Raw genomic sequence first — 12,960 nt, forward strand, 5'->3', positions numbered from 1 at the left:
GAGTCTTTCCAACACTAAAAAAGCACAGAGGCCAACTTTGACATGAAAAGGTGTAAAAACAAGTACAAGATATTTACAATAAACAGACCTCAGTGCAAGAAAGAGTCTTTCCAACACTAAAAAAGCACAGAGGCCAACTTTGACATGAAAAGGTGTAAAAACAAGTACAAGATATTAACAATAAACAGACCTCAGTGCAAGAAAGAGTCTTTCCACCACTGAAAAAGTACAGAGGCCAACTTTGACATTAAAACAAGTACAAGATATTTACAATAAGCAGACCTCAGTGCAAGAAAGAGTCTTTCCAACACTGAAAAAGCACAGAGGCCAACTTTGACATTAAAACAAGTACAAGATATTTACAATAAGCAGACCTCAGTGCAAGAAAGAGTCTTTACAACACTGAAAAAGCACAGAGGCCAACTTTGACATTAAAACAAGTACAAGATATTTACAATAAGCAGACCTCAGTGCAAGAAAGAGTCTTTCCAACACTGAAAAAGCACAGAGGCCAACTTTGACATTAAAACAAGTACAAGATATTTACAATAAGCAGACCTCAGTGCAAGAAAGAGTCTTTACAACACTGAAAAAGCACAGAGGCCAACTTTGACATTAAAACAAGTACAAGATATTTACAATAAGCAGACCTCAGTGCAAGAAAGAGTCTTTCCAACACTGAAAAAGCACAGAGGCCAACTTTGACATTAAAACAAGTACAAGATATTTACAATAAGCAGACATCAGTGCAAGAAAGAGTCTTTCCAACACTGAAGAAGCACAGAGGCCAACTTTGACATTAAAACAAGTACAAGATATTTACAATAAGCAGACATCAGTGCAAGAAAGAGTCTTTCCAACACTGAAGAAGCACAGAGGCCAACTTTGACATTAAAACAAGTACAAGATATTTACAATAAGCAGACCTCAGTGCAAGAAAGAATCTTTCCAACACCGAAAAAGCACAGAGGCCAACTTTGACATGAAAAGGTGTAAAAACAAGTACAAGATATTTACAATAAACAGACCTCAGTGCAAGAAAGAGTCTTTCCAACACTAAAAAAGCACAGAGGCCAACTTTGACATGAAAAGGTGTGAAAACAAGTACAAGATATTTACAATAAACAGACCTCAGTGCAAGAAAGAATCTTTCCAACACTGAAAAAGCACAGAGGCCAACTTTGACATGAAAAGGTGTAAAAACAAGTACAAGATATTTACAATAAACAGACCTCAGTGCAAGAAAGAGTCTTTCCAACACTAAAAAAGCACAGAGGCCAACTTTGACATGAAAAGGTGTGAAAACAAGTACAAGATATTTACAATAAACAGACCTCAGTGCAAGAAAGAGTCTTTCCAACACTGAAAAAGTACAGAGGCCAACTTTGACATGAAAAGGTGTGAAAACAAGTACAAGATATTTACAATAAGCAGACCTCAGTGCAAGAAAGACTCTTTCCAACACTGAAGAAGCACAGAGGCCAACTTTGACATTAAAACAAGTACAAGATATTTACAATAAACAGACCTCAGTGCAAGAAAGAGTCTTTCCACCACTGAAGAAGCACAGAGGCCAACTTTGACATTAAAACAAGTACAAGATATTTACAATAAACAGACCTCAGTGCAAGAAAGAGTCTTTCCACCACTGAAAAAGTACAGAGGCCAACTTTGACATTAAAACAAGTACAAGATATTTACAATAAGCAGACCTCAGTGCAAGAAAGAGTCTTTCCACCACTGAAGAAGCACAGAGGCCAACTTTGACATTAAAAGGTGTGAAAACAAGTACAAGATATTTACAATAAGCAGACATCAGTGCAAGAAAGAGACTTTCCAACACTGAAGAAGCACAGAGGCCAACTTTGACATTAAAACAGGTACAAGATATTTACAATAAGCAGACCTCAGTGCAAGAAAGTGTCTTTCCAACACTGAAAAAGCACAGAGGCCAACTTTGACATGAAAAGGTGTAAAAACAAGTACAAGATATTTACAATAAGCAGACCTCAGTGCAAGAAAGAGTCTTTCCACCACTGAAAAAGCACAGAGGCCAACTTTGACATGAAAAGGTGTAAAAACAAGTACAAGATATTTACAATAAGCAGACCTCAGTGCAAGAAAGAGACTTTCCACCACTGAAAAAGCACAGAGGCCAACTTTGACATTAAAACAGGTACAAGATATTTACAATAAGCAGACCTCAGTGCAAGAAAGAGACTTTCCAACACTGAAAAAGCACAGAGGCCAACTTTGACATTAAAAGGTGTTCAAACAAGTACAAGATATTTACAATAAGCAGACCTCAGTGCAAGAAAGAGTCGTTCCACCACTGAAAAAGCACAGAGGCCAACTTTGACATTAAAAGGTGTGAAAACAAGTACAAGATATTTACAATAAGCAGACCTCAGTGCAAGAAAGAGTCGTTCCACCACTGAAAAAGCACAGAGGCCAACTTTGACATTAAAAGGTGTAAAAACAAGTACAAGATATTTACAATAAGCAGACCTCAGTGCAAGAAAGAGACTTTCCAACACTGAAAAAGCACAGAGGCCAACTTTGACATTAAAAGGTGTAAAAACAAGTACAAGATATTTACAATAAGCAGACCTCAGTGCAAGAAAGAGTCGTTCCACCACTGAAAAAGCACAGAGGCCAACTTTGACATTAAAAGGTGTGAAAACAAGTACAAGATATTTACAATAAGCAGACCTCAGTGCAAGAAAGAGTCTTTCCACCACTGAAAAAGCACAGAGGCCAACTTTGACATGAAAAGGTGTGAAAACAAGTACAAGATATTTACAATAAGCAGACCTCAGTGCAAGAAAGAGTCTTTCCACCACTGAAAAAGCACAGAGGCCAACTTTGACATTAAAAGGTGTGAAAACAAGTACAAGATATTTACAATAAGCAGACCTCAGTGCAAGAAAGAGTCTTTACAACACTGAAAAAGCACAGAGGCCAACTTTGACATTAAAACAAGTACAAGATATTTACAATAAGCAGACCTCAGTGCAAGAAAGTGTCTTTACAACACTGAAAAAGCACAGAGGCCAACTTTGACATGAAAAGGTGTAAAAACAAGTACAAGATATTTACAATAAGCAGACCTCAGTGCAAGAAAGAGTCGTTCCAACACTGAAAAAGCACAGAGGCCAACTTTGACATTAAAAGGTGTGAAAACAAGTACAAGATATTTACAATAAGCAGACCTCAGTGCAAGAAAGAGTCGTTCCACCACTGAAAAAGCAAAGAGGCCAACTTTGACATTAAAAGGTGTAAAAACAAGTACAAGATATTTACAATAAGCAGACCTCAGTGCAAGAAAGAGTCTTTACAACACTGAAAAAGCACAAAGGCCAACTTTGACATTAAAAGGTGTGAAAACAAGTACAAGATATTTACAATAAGCAGACCTCAGTGCAAGAAAGAGTCGTTCCACCACTGAAAAAGCACAGAGGCCAACTTTGACATTAAAAGGTGTAAAAACAAGTACAAGATATTTACAATAAGCAGACCTCAGTGCAAGAAAGAGTCGTTCCACCACTGAAAAAGCACAGAGGCCAACTTTGACATTAAAAGGTGTAAAAACAAGTACAAGATATTTACAATAAGCAGACCTCAGTGCAAGAAAGAGTCGTTCCACCACTGAAAAAGCACAGAGGCCAACTTTGACATTAAAAGGTGTAAAAACAAGTACAAGATATTTACAATAAGCAGACCTCAGTGCAAGAAAGAGTCTTTACAACACTGAAAAAGCACAAAGGCCAACTTTGACATTAAAAGGTGTGAAAACAAGTACAAGATATTTACAATAAGCAGACCTCAGTGCAAGAAAGAGTCGTTCCACCACTGAAAAAGCACAGAGGCCAACTTTGACATTAAAAGGTGTAAAAACAAGTACAAGATATTTACAATAAGCAGACCTCAGTGCAAGAAAGAGTCTTTCCACCACTGAAAAAGCACAGAGGCCAACTTTGACATTAAAAGGTGTAAAAACAAGTACAAGATATTTACAATAAGCAGACCTCAGTGCAAGAAAGAGACTTTCCAACACTGAAAAAGCACAGAGGCCAACTTTGACATTAAAAGGTGTAAAAACAAGTACAAGATATTTACAATAAGCAGACCTCAGTGCAAGAAAGAGTCGTTCCACCACTGAAAAAGCACAGAGGCCAACTTTGACATTAAAAGGTGTGAAAACAAGTACAAGATATTTACAATAAGCAGACCTCAGTGCAAGAAAGAGTCTTTCCACCACTGAAAAAGCACAGAGGCCAACTTTGACATTAAAAGGTGTGAAAACAAGTACAAGATATTTACAATAAGCAGACCTCAGTGCAAGAAAGAGACTTTCCAACACTGAAAAAGCACAGAGGCCAACTTTGACATTAAAACAAGTACAAGATATTTACAATAAGCAGACCTCAGTGCAAGAAAGTGTCTTTACAACACTGAAAAAGCACAGAGGCCAACTTTGACATGAAAAGGTGTAAAAACAAGTACAAGATATTTACAATAAGCAGACCTCAGTGCAAGAAAGAGACTTTCCAACACTGAAAAAGCACAGAGGCCAACTTTGACATGAAAAGGTGTAAAAACAAGTACAAGATATTTACAATAAGCAGACCTCAGTGCAAGAAAGAGACTTTCCAACACTGAAAAAGCACAGAGGCCAACTTTGACATGAAAAGGTGTAAAAACAAGTACAAGATATTTACAATAAGCAGACCTCAGTGCAAGAAAGAGACTTTCCAACACTGAAAAAGCACAGAGGCCAACTTTGACATGAAAAGGTGTAAAAACAAGTACAAGATATTTACAATAAGCAGACCTCAGTGCAAGAAAGTGTCTTTACAACACTGAAAAAGCACAGAGGCCAACTTTGACATGAAAAGGTGTAAAAACAAGTACAAGATATTTACAATAAGCAGACCTCAGTGCAAGAAAGAGTCTTTCCAACACTGAAAAAGCACAGAGGCCAACTTTGACATGAAAAGGTGTAAAAACAAGTACAAGATATTTACAATAAGCAGACCTCAGTGCAAGAAAGAGACTTTCCAACACTGAAAAAGCACAGAGGCCAACTATGACATTAAAAGGTGTTCAAACACGTAAAAGATATTTACAATAAGGAGACCTCATTGCAAGAAAGAGTCTTTCCAACACTGAAAAAGCACAGAGGCCAACTTTGACATGAAAAGGTGTTCAAACAAGTACAAGATATTTACAATAAGCAGACCTCAGTGCAAGAAAGAGACTTTCCAACACTGAAAAAGCACAGAAGCCAACTTTGACATTAAAAGGTGTTCAAACACGTAAAAGATATTTACAATAAGCAGACCTCAGTGCAAGAAAGTGTCTTTACAACACTGAAAAAGCACAGAGGCCAACTTTGACATGAAAAGGTGTAAAAACAAGTACAAGATATTTACAATAAGCAGACCTCAGTGCAAGAAAGAGTCTTTCCAACACTGAAAAAGCACAGAGGCCAACTTTGACATGAAAAGGTGTAAAAACAAGTACAAGATATTTACAATAAGCAGACCTCAGTGCAAGAAAGAGACTTTCCACCACTGAAAAAGCACAGAGGCCAACTATGACATTAAAAGGTGTTCAAACACGTAAAAGATATTTACAATAAGGAGACCTCATTGCAAGAAAGAGTCTTTCCAACACTGAAAAAGCACAGAGGCCAACTTTGACATGAAAAGGTGTTCAAACAAGTACAAGATATTTACAATAAGCAGACCTCAGTGCAAGAAAGAGACTTTCCAACACTGAAAAAGCACAGAGGCCAACTTTGACATTAAAAGGTGTTCAAACACGTAAAAGATATTTACAATAAGCAGACCTCATTGCAAGAAAGAGTCTTTCCAACACTGAAAAAGCACAGAGGCCAACTTTGACATGAAAAGGTGTTCAAACAAGTACAAGATATTTACAATAAGCAGACCTCAGTGCAAGAAAGAGTCTTTCCAACACTGAAAAAGCACAGAGGCCAACTTTGACATGAAAAGGTGTTCAAACAAGTACAAGATATTTACAATAAGCAGACCTCAGTGCAAGAAAGAGACTTTCCAACACTGAAAAAGCACAGAGGCCAACTTTGACATTAAAAGGTGTAAAAACACGTACAAGATATTTAAAATAAGCAGACCTCAGTGCAAGAAAGAGACTTTCCAACACTGAAAAAGCACAGAGGCCAACTTCGACACTAAAAAAAGTACAAGATATTTACAATAAGCAGACCTCAGTGCAAGAAAGAGACTTTCCAACACTGAAAAAGCACAGAGGCCAACTTCGACACTAAAAAAAGTACAAGATATTTACAATAAGCAGACCTCAGTGCAAGAAAGAGACTTTCCACCACTGAAAAAGCACAGAGGCCAACTTTGACATTAAAAGGTGTTCAAACACGTAAAAGATATTTACAATAAGCAGACCTCATTGCAAGAAAGAGTCTTTCCAACACTGAAAAAGCACAGAGGCCAACTTTGACATGAAAAGGTGTAAAAACAAGTACAAGATATTTACAATAAGCAGACCTCAGTGCAAGAAAGAGTCTTTCCAACACTGAAAAAGCACAGAGGCCAACTTTGACATGAAAAGGTGTTCAAACAAGTACAAGATATTTACAATAAGCAGACCTCAGTGCAAGAAAGAGACTTTCCAACACTGAAAAAGCACAGAGGCCAACTTTGACATTAAAAGGTGTAAAAACACGTAAAAGATATTTACAATAAGCAGACCTCAGTGCAAGAAAGAGTCTTTCCAACACTGAAAAAGCACAGAGGCCAACTTTGACATGAAAAGGTGTTCAAACAAGTACAAGATATTTACAATAAGCAGACCTCAGTGCAAGAAAGAGACTTTCCAACACTGAAAAAGTACAGAGGCCAACTTTGACATTAAAAGGTGTAAAAACACGTAAAAGATATTTACAATAAGCAGACCTCAGTGCAAGAAAGAGTCTTTCCAACACTGAAAAAGCACAGAGGCCAACTTTGACATGAAAAGGTGTTCAAACAAGTACAAGATATTTACAATAAGCAGACCTCAGTGCAAGAAAGTGTCTTTCCACCACTGAAAAAGCACAGAGGCCAACTTTGACATGAAAAGGTGTTCAAACAAGTACAAGATATTTACAATAAGCAGACCTCAGTGCAAGAAAGAGACTTTCCAACACTGAAAAAGCACAGAGGCCAACTTTGACATTAAAAGGTGTTCAAACAAGTACAAGATATTTACAATAAGCAGACCTCAGTGCAAGAAAGAGTCTTTCCAACACTGAAAAAGCACAGAGGCCAACTTTGACATGAAAAGGTGTTCAAACAAGTACAAGATATTTACAATAAGCAGACCTCAGTGCAAGAAAGTGTCTTTCCACCACTGAAAAAGCACAGAGGCCAACTTTGACATGAAAAGGTGTTCAAACAAGTACAAGATATTTACAATAAGCAGACCTCAGTGCAAGAAAGAGACTTTCCAACACTGAAAAAGCACAGAGGCCAACTTTGACATTAAAAGGTGTAAAAACAAGTACAAGATATTTACAATAAGCAGACCTCAGTGCAAGAAAGAGTCTTTCCAACACTGAAAAAGCACAGAGGCCAACTTTGACATTAAAAGGTGTTCAAACAAGTACAAGATATTTAAAATAAGCAGACCTCAGTGCAAGAAAGAGTCTTTCCACCACTGAAAAAGCACAGAGGCCAACTTTGACATGAAAAGGTGTTCAAACAAGTACAAGATATTTACAATAAGCAGACCTCAGTGCAAGAAAGAGTCTTTCCAACACTGAAAAAGCACAGAGGCCAACTTTGACATGAAAAGGTGTTCAAACAAGTACAAGATATTTACAATAAGCAGACCTCAGTGCAAGAAAGAGTCTTTCCACCACTGAAAAAGCACAGAGGCCAACTTTGACATGAAAAGGTGTAAAAACAAGTACAAGATATTTACAATAAGCAGACCTCATTGTGAGAAAGCGAGGTGGGGAGGGGGCACTCACCTTCCACGTCACTGACACGCATCAGCATCCAGTTCTTCATGAGAAGAGGGGGAGGATGAGAGGGCGATGTACTCACCTTTACTGACACGCTCGGTATCAGTGTCCCACGCTTCATCAGAAGAGATGGCGCTCAGGAGACTGTCATCAAGGATCCTGATGACTTCAGAAAGGTCTCGTTCTTGGGACGTTCAACAATGTAGTCAAGACAGCCTGTAAGGAAATAAAGTTTAAAATAACAGTAGGAATGTAGTAAACACCCAGTGCTAAAGCTACAGGCTACATTCATATCAGACTGAATGACACTTTACTTGTTCTTGTGAGAAGAAAACAAGATTTCAACTATGTCCACAATCATTAAGTGAAGCATCCAAATCTCTGCCAAGGCAGCTCACTCTGTGCACACTACACTTTTAAGGTAACAGTATTGTATTTTGTACACATTCATTTTGTTTATTTGTTCTTTTTAAACCTTTATGCAAACACTACGTTGGAGTAGGTAATGGATAATAGGTACTGATGTGATGAAAGATTTTTAATTTTGTGATTATTGTTTAGTTGTAGCTTCATTTAAAATAAGGAGAGCTTGTGAATTAGAACCACCACAGGAAAGGAAAGTGGAACCAGATGTGTAGAGGAATGCGGTGACATACGATACTACCTCCTGTGTTAACAGATAAGTTAACGGTCTCTCTCTCTCTCTCTCCTTTTATGGACATGTTTTGAGATCTATACATACCAAGCTATCTCCTGTTTCAACAGACAAGCTAAAGGTCTCTCCTTTTAAGGCAGTTCCATACATGCCACTCCTACTGCTGTGGAAACTTGCTTGAAGTATAAATAAAGAGTGTGCTAAGAGCCCTGGGCAGTTTTCCTCTGGGTCACATCTGTTCTGCACACAGTTGGTGCAGAGCAGATCGGACCGTGACGGGGGATCGCCCATGTATATGTACATGTAAATAGATATCTGAGTCTAAGTATCTTTGCCTTCTAACAATTTTCTCTTCACATGATGTGTAAAGAACTGGACATGAATAGCATACTACAGTAAATTCATAAATAACTTCGCAGCTCATTCCCGTACTTTTTTTTATTCTTTCATTAACGATGTAAAATATAAAGCAACATTTAATCTCCCCATGTACCAATTCCATGTCCTAAATATTGCTAATACAAAAAAGGCAGTAGAACTCCACGCACAATTTTAAAAATAAAACACATTTTTGTAACAGTTTGACTTCATGATTATTTTTGACTATGATTGATGTTTTCAATATTCTTTTTTATATTATTTCTTTTTTTTTTTTTTTTTATCATCACATATGTAGCTGGGAAAAAGTTATAGTTTATTTAAATGAAGCCTTTGATCCAGAGAAGAAAATGATGTCAGGACCTACAGGGGATCTGGTGTGTTTACTCCTATATGTTCTACCATTGTGAGGAGATGCTGTTACCATAGAAACCGATATACACATATACATATGTATATTTGGGGGAGGGGGGCATTTTACGAATTTTAAGCTAATTTTAACCATTTCATTGGAAAAAAAGTGTCAAATTTGAGGGCTTCAAATCAAAGTAAAACCTTTTTTCACATTCATACACCAGTCGTAATAAATTCTACACCTCTCCTGGAAAATTTAAAGCATAAAAGCAATTTGCCAGGAAAAGTCTTGGAACACACTTATTTTGATCACATTAAAACGTGATATTCACACTGGAACCTGTAAAATTATTATAGTCATCTAGTGACTCTTGAAATAATTGAAGAAATTTTGAAATGTACCAGGTGTCTGTCGACGAGTCGGGGTCCACGATCTTCAAGCTTTGCTGTTATGATGAAACACAAGTACAAAAGATCCAAAGATGCAGTAGTTGTTGTCGCTTTGTAGTAAAATCCGCTTTCTGTAGAAATATTCTCCAAACGTTATCTTTCCACAAGCTGAGCTTGGAGCAGGTCAAGACAAGTCCAAGAGCAAGTGTAAAGGAACGGCTGGAACCTTGTGCAGCATTCATATACCAACAGCCTGCGTGGTTACGGTTGCTAACATGCATGTGCACGTGATAGAACTATATGAACTGAGCCCATCAGTGTAATTTACAGTAAAGTTATGGTCATTTATAGTTACTGCCTTTGTCACCCTTTATGTGGGATGTCTAATAACCATGTAGGTATATCCAGAAATAAACACAGATATTAGAAAGCAGTAAGTCAGTACCTGAGATGTTTGTTTTGAGTGAATAACATTAGCATAGCTCATGCTAATATTACAGCTTCACATTCTTCTTTTCAAAGGTAACAAAAACTTAGCGTTCTCGCTACTTACCATGCTGTAATACAGGTATATGCTAGCAATGACAACATTTAACAAATGTTTTTTAAAATGCTAGCCGTGCTAATTAGCCTTAGGATTGCTTGAGGCAGTGTTGCCAACTTAGCGACTTTTTTTCTAAAAAGCGACTAGCGACAAATCTGGCGACTTTTTCTGGTATTATTGGAGACTTATTTATGACGACTTTTTGACGTGAAAACGCGTATCGCTCTTACTCTCAACAAGCAACAAGCCTTGGGCACCTCACCCGTGCCAAAGCGCTCACGGGCGGAGGATAGTCCTCCCCCAGCTGCTATCAGGGCAGGAGACGTTCACACCTGTGCGTCCAAACGGCAAATGAATCGCGCATGAGCGAAGCCGCTGCTCCCGCACTGACTGTAACGCAGTCAGTTCTTCCTTTACTGTTATGCTGTTTTGTGGATCACAAGGTTTAAAACTACTTATAAACACACACTCTCACACACAGTAACTCCACCAGAGTGCCAATTTCGGGTCACTTTTGCCGGTCCAGGCCTGGATAAAGGAGCAGGGTTGGAATTGTGACATTAAAAAACAATAATTGCTAAAAAAAATTTAATTTGTAGTTCTAAATAAATTCTAACTGCATTTAGGACGTTTTTTACTCACTTTATGTCTCTTCCACGATGTTATTTCTCTCTCCCACAGCGTAGGTTACAATAACATTAGCATGACCAATTATGCAAATTAGGCGATGACGTCATTTGGCGACTTCTAGCGACTTTTAGGACAGCCAATAGTGATTTTCCTTACTGAGGAGTTGGCAACACTGGCTTGAGGTCTTGTTTCCAGCTCTAGTTGTCATAAGGGAACTTAGGCCTGTGCGAGCCTTTGGCACGAAAATGAGTCTCGTAAAGCTCACTATTAAACTGACAAAAAGCCTTAGAACCTAGAAACTATTATTCTTACAACTGTGCTGTGTTTATGTTATAACATATATAGCAAGAACCTATACCGATAATTGACATTTGACCTCACTGTATGATTATAGCAGCTGTGTCATGGCATGTTTTAAAAATGGCACCTGAAATTTAGGAGGTGGGTTCTTGAGAGTTTTGTACTTTCATCTGATAACGCATACTGTTTATGTATATTTAACACAACAGGCAAGGGGTTGTGGTATAATTATAATTAACACAGATTGTGTAGTCTTTAAATAGACGAGCATTTTTAAAAGCACACATATTATTTGAACACTTCCGTAACTTATTTTTAGTTTTGCTGCACATAAGTTGAATGCAATTAAATCTCATTACCTTTTATTATCCTTGAACTTATTTCTAATTCAACACGTAATATAAACACTGCTTATTTAAAAAATAATAATTAAAACACTCCTTGTAATGCGTTAAAATCAGCCCAACTTTTATTTTCAAATTTAAAGCATTTCAGCCAACATACTGGACACTGTTCTGCTGAACAACACACATATTTCCAATATTGTAGCTGGTGTTACTTAATAATTTATTATTTTATTTGTCACACACTTTAAAACTTTAATAACTTTTCAATAAAACAAAGTCTCAGATTTAATTATTCTGAAACTAAGTTTAAGCTTCCCATAACTCTTTATTGCAAGTTACATTACTAATATAATAAATATAAAATGTTTTTATTGTTCATCCACAAGTGCAGTCTCTGGCCCAAACAACACAGAAGCTTGGTATGTTTGTTTGTCAGTCGAGGCATTACTGCTTGAGTGGCTGTCATGAATTTAGCTCATCCAAATGCAGTTGTCTGAAGAAAGTCTTTAACATTGTCCCAACTTCCCTTAAGTACAGTGGCAGTAGATGTGGGCTTGAGATGCAATGACCTTGAACCTGCAGGTGACCACACCATCTGTGATGGAGGGCTCATCTCTCCTGGTGTCCTGCAAGGAAACAACAATATTCTTTAGAACACCAAGTTATATTTGATCTACTTATTTCACTTATCTGTGGCCGGGTTGTGGGGGCAGCAGCCTAAGCAGAGAACTCCAGACCTCCTTTTCCACATCCACCTCCTCCAGCTTATCTAGGGGAACTCCATCATGTCTTGGGTCTGATTCAGGGCCTCCTCCTGGTGGGAGCTCGGCCAGTACACCTCACCTGGGAGACGCCCAGGAGGAATCCTTGTCAGATGCCAGAACCACTTTAACCTGCTCCTTTTGATGTGGATGAGAGAAAAATACAGAAAAAACCCAATAATCATATGATTTCTAATGAGCATGCGCTTTGGCAACAGTGGGAAGGAAAAACTCCATTTTAAAAGAAAGAATCCTCCAGTAGCACCAGGCTGAGGAAGGGACAGCCATCTGCCACAACCTGTTGGGATGAGCAGAGGAAGACAGGACAAAAGATAAGCTGTGCAGGAGAGCCAGAGATTGATGATAAGTAATGATTCAATGCAGAGAGGTGTATAAACACATAGTGAGTTAGAAAGGTGACTGAAGAAGAAATACTCAGTGTATCATGGGAATCCGCCACCAGCCTACGCCTATTGCAGTATAACTAAGGGAGAATTCAGAGTCACCTGGTCCAGCCCTAACTATGTGCTTTAGCAAAAAGGAAAGTTTGAAGCCTCAGCTGCAAAACCTGTTTGCCCAGCACGGGGATATTG

General features: G+C 38.0%; 1 long non-coding RNA gene across 3 annotated transcripts in view; it reads right to left on the reverse strand.

Moving 5' to 3' along the window:
• Positions 1 to 10,323, reverse strand: part of LOC146371227 (uncharacterized) — a 33,392-nt gene extending 23,069 nt beyond the window's left edge. For 2 of the 3 annotated variants that reach the window (XR_014797211.1, XR_014797210.1), the window contains exons 1-2: positions 9,798 to 10,322; positions 1 to 8,224 (exon numbers count right to left, since the gene is read on the reverse strand). The exon at positions 1 to 8,224 is cut by the window's left edge. This is a non-coding gene — a long non-coding RNA (uncharacterized LOC146371227). Of the gene's footprint in view, positions 8,225 to 9,797 lie in introns of all 3 variants that reach the window. The other variant, XR_014797209.1, reaches the window with a different exon arrangement.
• Positions 10,324 to 12,960: the final 2,637 nt, after the last annotated feature.

The sequence above is a fragment of the Perissodus microlepis genome, chromosome 16, assembly GCF_051167445.1.
Source record: "Perissodus microlepis isolate ML-2025 ecotype Zambia chromosome 16, ASM5116744v1, whole genome shotgun sequence".
In the NCBI taxonomy this organism is placed as follows: domain Eukaryota; kingdom Metazoa; phylum Chordata; class Actinopteri; order Cichliformes; family Cichlidae; genus Perissodus; species Perissodus microlepis.